The following is a 9,489-nucleotide window of genomic DNA, read 5'->3' as shown; positions in this document are numbered from 1 at the left end:
TGGCCTTTATCGACGAGCCACGTCACTTCGTAGACGAGGTCAAGAAGGAAGTTCATCGACGAATGCTTACTCTTCGTCAACGAAATTCAGAACTTGAAAAATAGTCTTTCGGTATCTTCTCGTTGACGAGATACGTCCCCATTGACGAGACCCTTATGTGTGCTCGTCAACATATCCCCCGTGTTCGTCGACGAGACCCTATTTAATTCTTCCAATTTTAATTCTTTTCATCTCCTTCTCCTATTATTAAATTATGAAAATTATCTGGGTCTCTACACCGGGTCACTTGGCAAGAGATTGTTTTGCGCAGCCAAGAAATGCTCCTGCCCTCAAATGATTCCGGGGAAACAATCAGGCACCCTAAGGTGCACAATAGAGGAATAACCGTGCAGGTGCGGGTCTATGCATTGACACCAGGAGATGCTGAGGCGGCTGGCGATGTGGGGACAAGTATTGTTACTATGCTTTCAATTAAACCTATTGTTTTATTTGATTCAAGGGCCACACACTCTTTTGTATCTATAGGGTATATCAAGTTTTGTGGGATAGAAACTTAGTTTCTAGACACCGAATTATTAGTAGCCACACCATCAGGATCAGTACTGAGATGTCAAAGGGTATTTAAATGGTATCTAGTGGATATTCAGGGGAGAGTGATATCAGCTAACCTCATAGTGTTAAACATGCATGGATTCAATATGATATTGGGAATGGACTGGTTAGCTGACAACTATGCCAGCATCGACTGTCATCAGAAAGATATGGTATTCAGACCTCCTAGAGAGTAGGACTTCAGATTTTTGGGGTCGCGTGTGCGTTCCTCACCACAGTCAATGTCAGCTATTCAAGGGAGGAGACTACTCCTGAACGGATGTCAATGGTACATAACTTGTGTGAAGGAAATTCTAGAGAAAGAATTGAAACCTACCGATATTCTAGTAGTGAAGGAATTTTCAGATGTCTTTCCAGAGGAGCTACTTAGATTATCTCCTGACCATGAGATTGAATTTGCCATAAATTCGCTTCCACGAATGGCACCAATTTCTAAAGCTCCCAACAGAATGACTCCAACAGAATTGAGAGAACTAAAAGAACAGTTGTAGAAATTATTAGCTAAGGGATTTAGCAGACCTAGTGTATCGCCTTGGGGAGCACCAATTATGTTGGTAAAGAAGAAAGATGGGTCGATGAGGATGTGCATTGACTACAGAGAGATAAATAAAGTGGCAGTTAAGAACAAGTACCTTCTTCCCCGTATTGATGACTTGTTTGATCAGCTCCAGGGAACACAGGTCTATTCTAAAATTGATCTTCCATCAAGTGAGGTTCAAAGCAGAGGATGTTTCCAAGACAGCATTCCGACCCAGTATGACCACTATGAATTTTTAGTTATACCATTCGAACTAACGAATGCACCTGCTGCATTTATGGACTTGATGAACATAGTTTTCCATCATTAAGTGGACCAGTTTGTAGTGTTTTTCATTGATGAGGTCTATTCGAGGAGTCCTGAGGAGCATAAAACACATTTGAAGCTGATACTTCGGATACTTTGAGAAAGGGAACTATATGCCAAATTTAAGAAGTGTGAATTCTGGTTAGAGAAAATTATATTCCTTGGGCATGTGATAACCAGGGATGGTATCTTAATTTATCCAATAAAGATAGAAGTAGTACAGATTGGGCAAGACCAAGGAATGTTCAGGAGATCAGAAGTTTCTTGGGACTGGAGAGATATTATCGCCATTTTGTAGAGGGATTTTTGAGGCTATCAAGGCCACTAACACGGCTAACAAGGAAGAATGCTAATTTTGAATGGAATGAAGATTGTGAGCAGAGTTTCTAGGAATTGAAGCAGTGGCTCATTACTGCACCAGTTTTAACTATTTCATCAGGAGATGATGGATTTGTAATCTATAGTGATGCGTCTCAGAAGAGGCTCAGATGCGTGCTAATGCAACAGGGAAAAGTTGTAGTCTACGCTTCTCGTTAACTTAAAGAATATGAGAAGAATTACCCTACGCATGACTTAGAGTTGGCTACAGTAGTGTACGCATCAAAGATTTGGAGACATTATTTGTATGGTGGAAGGTGTGAAATATTTATAGATCATAAGAGTTTAAAATATTTATTCACACAGAAGAAACTGAATATGAGGTAGAGGAGGTGGCTAGAATTGATTAAATATTAAGATTGTACCATCAGTTACCACCCAGGGAAGGCTAATGTGGTAACTGATGCGTTAAGCCATAAATCAGGGTGCGCATCCGTATCAGCATTAGTAACTGCACCTCATATCAGAACGAATTTAGAAATACTTGGTGTAGAACTAGTAGAGGGTAGTCATTAGACATTAATTGCTCATCCGGTATTTCAGCCAACTTTTCTAGAGAAAATTAAGATTGCGCAGATGCAAGACGCAGAATTAGTAATGATTAGAGAAAGAGTGCAGAGCAGACAGGGTGTGACGACCCCCGAATTTCTACCTTTCTTTTTTTACATTTATATATTCTTTTTGCAACAACATTTGTTACTCTGATATCTATAATGATCTTCACTATAACGTCCTAGACCCAAAGTGGTACCGAGGATACCTGTTCATAAATCATACCATCTATGCAGCGGAAAACATAAAATACTTAAACCTTATTTACAATACCAAAGTTTCAGTATTTCCCAAAAATATACATATACATTTCCCAAAAATCCACAAGAACTCCTAGGGACTACTCAAAATACATCTCCTAATAAAACACTTACCCTATAGCTAGGGCAGTACTAAAGTCCCCTCTATCTGCATGTCAGTCTAGATTTCCTGAAATGTTTGAATTTCTGGGATGAGACACCTCTCAGTAAGACGAGGTATGTTACTACCAGTGTGTTGCAACTGAGTTTACATGAATAATACATTTACTAATCGAGCTATAACTGAGATAATATTTTAGGGTAAGATATATTATAACTCACACTTATGTCACTTAAAATACAAGTGTTTCTAAATTTTTTATTTAATCATACTTTTAGCTATAATATTTATAGTTTCTGTTTTCTATAAATCTACATACATATATAACTTTAAAAATTACCTTGGATGGATAACTGGACATTATGAATTAACCCCACATGATTCAGGTTGTGTGGCCTGTGGGCTAGACTTAACTTTAGTTGGCCTACCAGGCTAAGTCAAACTATAAACCTCTGTAGTATGATTGGCCTGCTCAACCTGGTCCTAACTACCAGGGAGCTTTTCATCTCTCCTCCGAGGCATAATCAACTATCATTCCACACTTTATCTGAGATGTGTGGTTGCACTATCTATACTGTATTAGCTACGATATCGTGCTCTATAATCTATTTTGGTCCATCTGGGATCTGATACTATATAATACAATGTACGTATACTAATGTTTTACCATGATTCTGTATAAACTGAAATAACCATAATTCTGTATAAGTTGAAATATCATGATTCTATAATATCTGTAATACCATGATTCTATAATATATGTTTTTCATGGTCCTGTAATATCTAAATAATCATGGTTCTGTAAAAACTGTATAATCATGGTACTATAAAAGCTATGTAAAACTTTATACTAAACTGATATTTCCCATGTCACACAATTAAATAAAACTCTTATACTATAATCTTTATTTTTACGTTGTATAAGAAATATATATAATTTGTAGAATTTTTTTCCTGAAATCTAGATTTCTTAATTTTTTTAAAAATACACAGTCTCATACCCACAATGTCATACTTCTAAATTATCCCAAAAATTATATTCTGAAAGCACATAACAATATATATATATATATATATATATATATATATATATATATATATATATGTAACATTTTACTAGTAAAAATTTCTAAAATAACTAGCATAACATATTTCCCTTATCTGATTCTTGAAAATAAGCCCGCCAGGATCCTAATCTGCACCTGCGGCGTACGCGCAAAAACCCCTATATTTATAAACCCTAATCCAGTCACATTAACCCCAAAAACATTCTCTATTTAACATTCTTTAACCCATATTCTTTAAATAATTAACAAAACTCAAAAATAGCTTCCTTACCCTGATTTTGGAGTGATGCCCAAGTACCCCAAATCAACAATCTGCTCCGATTAACTTGTAGAGAATCATCCCTAAATCCTCATGGTGGTTCTTGATCATCAAATCGGGCTATAATGGAGCCGAAATCGAAGAGAGAAGGGGTGAGGAGCCGAACCTGGAGAGAGAAAGTGAGGGAGAGTGATTTCATCCGCTAAGTTGATGAGTCAAAGAAGGACGTTCATCGACGAAACCAATGGGTTTGTCAACGAACACTTAATGGTCTGAAATTCTCCCTCTCGAGATCTCCTCATCGACGAGCGCCAACAAGTCCCTGCTGTGTACCCCTTCAAATTTTCTTTTCCCTTATTTTTCTTTTCTTTATTTTTCCTTTTCCTTGTTTTCTCATAAATTAAATTTTTAGGGTCTCCATACAGATATTTCAGATGATGAAGTTCTGAGGTTTCGTAGTAGGTTGTGTGTACTTGATGATATCGAAATTAAAAAGACTATTTTAGAAGAAGCGCACCATTCCCTGTATACAATACATCCAGGAAGTACAAAAATGTATAGGAATTTGCGGACATCCTTCTGGTGGAGCAATATGAAAAGAGAAATTGCTAAATATGTAGAACATTTTTTGACATGCCAACAAGTGAAGGCTGAGCATCAGATACTGACGTGACCATTGCAACCACTTCACATCCCTGAATAGAAGTGGAAGCATATTTCTATGAATTTCATATCGGAGTTACCACCGGCACTTCATGGACAGGATGTCATCTGGGTAGTCATTGATAGAATGACAAAGACTGCCCATTTTCTTCCCATCAGAGTTAACTACACAATGGGTAGATTGGTAGAATTGTATATACAAAAGATACTCAGATTGCATGGATTACTTATGTCCATTGTTTCTAACCAAGATCCATGTTTCATGTCTCAGTTTTGGAAAAGCTTATAGAGAGCTTTGGGATCCATGTTAGCTTTTAGCATGACCTTTCATCCTCAGACCGATGGACAGATAGAGAGAACTATACAAATATTGGAGGATATGTTGCGTGCCTATGTGCTAGATTTTGGAGGCAGTTGGATTCAATACCTGCTACTAGTGGAATTTGCTTACAACAACAGCTACTAGGCTAGTATTGGGATGGCCCCGTATAAGGCATTATATGGTCGGAGATGTCGATCTCCGTTATATTGGGATGAAATTGTAGAAAAGTAGATATTAGGAACAGAAATGATATTGTGAGCTTCTAAGAAAATCAAGCTTATCTAGGAAAGAATTAGAACAGCCCTGAGCTGACAGAAATGCTATGCAAATACCCGTCAATGAGTGCTGGAATTTGATGTAGATGATAATGTGTTCTTTAAAATTGCACCAATGAAAGGGGTAATGAGATTTGGTAAGAAGGGTAAGCTTAGCCCTAGGTATATTGGGTCGTTTGAGATATTGAAAAGAGTTGGCTCAGTTGCCTACAGGTTAGTGTTACCCCCGGCACTATCCAGAATCCATGATGTACTGTATGTGTCCTTGTTAAAGAAATACGTCTCAAATCCATCTCATGTAATAAGCTATCAAACACTGGAGATTGGTGAGACCTTATATCATGTTGAAGTGCCAGTATAGATCTTAGATCATAAAGAGTAGGAATTACACACCAAGAAAATCCCACTGGTGAAAGTACTCTAGAGGAATCATGCAGTTTAGGAAGCTTCGTGGGAATTAGAGGAGGAAATGCGTCAGAAGTACCCACATTTATTTAGAAGGATCCAGCATTAGCTAGGAAAAGGTAATGGTTCAGGTAAGAAATCATGTATGTAAGTAGATTTTGTGCAAGTTAATTAGTTGAATGTAATAGTTTTCTATTTTCGTTAGTTTTGGGAGAGTTTTGATTTAGTTATTGTAATCTCCTAGAACCGTATATGTAACCTTAGTATTCCTCCGCCATAACTAAAGATAATTAGTAAAATTACAGCATTTTTCTTTAAGGTTGGTGCAAATGAAAGATGACAAATTTCGATGACGAAATTTTATCGGGAGGGGAGAATGTAGTGACCCGAAAAAATGGGAATAATAAGAAAAACAAAGAAAAGAGGATTTTGGTTTGGTGTAGACCAAACCGTCGACGGTTTGGTAGGGGAAGCAAAAAACCATCAACGATTTTATTTTTACCATGGTAGGGTAAGGGTAAAACAGTAAAAAATGGCTTGGTTAAAGACCAAACTGCCAACAGTTTCCCCTACGCCAGCAACCCTATATAAAGGGTTCAAGTCATTTTATTTGATTAAAATCAGTCTCTCTTTCTCTCTTTTATGGCTGCAGCAAGCTCTCTCTCTCTCTTCATTTTCTTGCTCAGTTTAAGCCAGAATCAAAGAAGGAACGTCATTTCGGGATCCCGACGATGATTCTCTATGGTTTAATCAGAGTAATTTTGAGAATCAGACATTTCAGACACCACTTAAAAACCAAGGTAAGGAGGTTATTCTTAAAATTTAAATTAAATATTGATAATATATGGGCCTAGGTATGTTAAATTGCCATTATTATGGGGTTAAGTTGATTAAACTAGGGTTTATGGATACAAGCTTTATGCAGGCGCCGCAAGCGTAGTGTTGAATTCCCTACAAGCATAGTTCTAGGAAACAGGTAAAGCGATAGATTATGTCAAGTATTTTTAGAAAGTTCACCGTTTAAAATACAGTATATGATTTAAAAATTATATATGAATTATCTAGATATTCAGATTTATCGAAACAAATTAAATACTATTTCTCAGAAAAATATGATCTTCTCAAATAGTTAGCATACTATAAATAGCTCACTTGTGTGGCATGAGTATAAATATTTTACTGCAAATATTAGCATGTCAGATTATTTTATGGTTATACAGAACAAACATATTTTATAACGAATTTTTGGAAAATCTATGAATAGTACAAAACTTATGGTATTTTCAATGTATTATGATTATTCAACCGGCCGAGATGTTGTTATTATTCAGCCAGCTCAAATGTCATGATATTTCAGCCGACCCAGATGTCGTGATTATTCAGTCAGCCTAGATGTCGTAATATTTTAGCCCGCCCAGTTGCCATGATATTTCAACCGGTCCAGATGTCGTGACTACATATATTTATAACAGTTTATTCAGAAACATTATTATGACTTATTTTACACAGAACCATGAAACAGTTATATTATAGTTATTTATGAAATGTATTATATGATAACAGAATCTAGATGACTTAGTTTAATTTTAGAGTACGGTACCGTAGCTATCAATTCATATTAGTGTCACCACACGTCTCAGATAGAGTGTCAATGTATGGATAGTCGACTGAGCCCAATGTAGTAGCGTTCCCCCCTTACAATCCGGACCAGACTGGATAGGCCAATCGTACTTACAGACAAGTCAATTTCGGCTTAGCATGGTAAGCCAACCATTGCTAGGTCCCACCTACGAGCCACAACCTAATCATATGGGGGAAATGCATGATATCAACTAGTTATCCATCTTGGGGATAATTTCAATATTTTACAGATATATTAGACGATTTATATGCATACATAATTTCAGTATTATACCGATATATCAGACAATTTATATGCATACAGAATTTCAGTATTATACAGATATAGCAGACAATTTATATGCATACAGAAACTTTAGTATTATATAGATATAGCAGACGATTTATATGCAAACAGAAATTTATTATGACACAATATGTCTATGTTGAAATATGATTTCTTCATATTTATACAGAACATAATTACTTGATTTATCAAATGTAGTTAATTATGTACAGTAAATGTTTGTAACACTATAGAACTCATGTGTCACACACTGATGCTAATATATCCCACTTACTGAGAGGTGTCACTTACTGAGAGGTATCTCACCCCAAAATACAAATATTTCTGAAAACCCAGATAGACGAGCGGAGTGAGCTTCGAGATAAAAGAGGTTTTAGTACTGCTCTAACTGCAGGATAAGTATTTGAGTTAAAAGAGGGATTTTGTGTGAGTCCCTAGAATATTTCTATGGATTTTTGGGGATGTATATGTATAATTATGAAGTTAGTAGGACTTTGGTATTGTGTATAAGGTTCAGGTACATCATGTTTCCTGCTGCACAGTCAATATGTATGTATGAACAGGTGTATCCCCGGTATCCCACTTTGGGTCCGAGTTGACTTTGCTTATAGGTTGTGGTATCAGAGTTTATTAAGTAAAATGGAATATATATATATATATATATATATATATATATATATATATATATATAGTCAGAATTTTTGAGGCGTTACATTACATGTACATAGGGATTAGAAAGTTCCTTAAATGTCCCTACATCAATCTCTAGAGGATTTGCCTTCGAATTCCCAACCTATTGATCTTCCCAATTCAAAATTCAAAAAACAGTACCAAACAAAACCGTCGACGGTTTCTTCCTAATCCTGAATAATTGATGTAACTATTGATCAAGTTGTCGACTATTTCTTCTTACAGACCAACTTCCTTGTTTTCCTCAGTATACTTTTTCTGTATATGTGTTTCACTTAATATGAGTCACATATTATAACAAAACTAGATATTAATATAATTAAAAAAGATTTTAGTAGATAAAAATATTGGCATGTCCCATAAACACTCATCATGAAAAATATATATATATATATATATATATATATATATATATTTCATACATTCCACTATTTTTAGAAGATGGGTAGACTTCATTAACTCTTTTTTTTTTTAAATCAAATTTTTTTTTGGAGATAAGATGTAATGAATGGTCAAGCATGTTGTAAGAGTTAGTTTCAACTATTCATACACCATTTAAAAATTCAAATACAATTACAGGAACAAGTGACTCCATTGAGATATGTGATCTTCGCTAAAGCACCTTATACAAGTTCGCCTTTGTCATGTCATATATATATATATAATATATTAATTTATAATCAAATCAAGTTTAATTGAGTCAATCTCAAATTTTAAAAACTTACATCCAAGTTAGGCTCCAATTGACTAATTATAAAATCAATAGATTTCAAGTCAAGCTTTCAAAAACTATTTAGTTTTTAAACAAATTAAAATTTATACTCCTAAATATTATCTTGCAATTTCATAATTATTTATTTATTTATTTATTGTCAAACTAAGATCCGACGCCTAAATGGTTGTCTGCAAAATCCAATTACATACATACACAATTTAATAACTCCCCCTGCCTACTAACAACCCAAATGGTTGGATTGGGTTTCGTCAATATATATATATATATATATATATATATATATATATATATATATATATATATATATATATATATATTTATATATATATATATATATATTTATATGTATATGTTCCCCAGCAACCGGGCAGTAGAGTCTTTTTATGTTTAAAAAAAACA

The sequence above is a fragment of the Malania oleifera genome, chromosome 13 (genome assembly GCF_029873635.1).
Source record: "Malania oleifera isolate guangnan ecotype guangnan chromosome 13, ASM2987363v1, whole genome shotgun sequence".
In the NCBI taxonomy this organism is placed as follows: Eukaryota; Viridiplantae; Streptophyta; class Magnoliopsida; order Santalales; family Ximeniaceae; genus Malania; species Malania oleifera.
The sequence above is the reverse complement of the archived record's forward strand: the minus strand, read 5'-3'. Positions refer to the sequence as shown.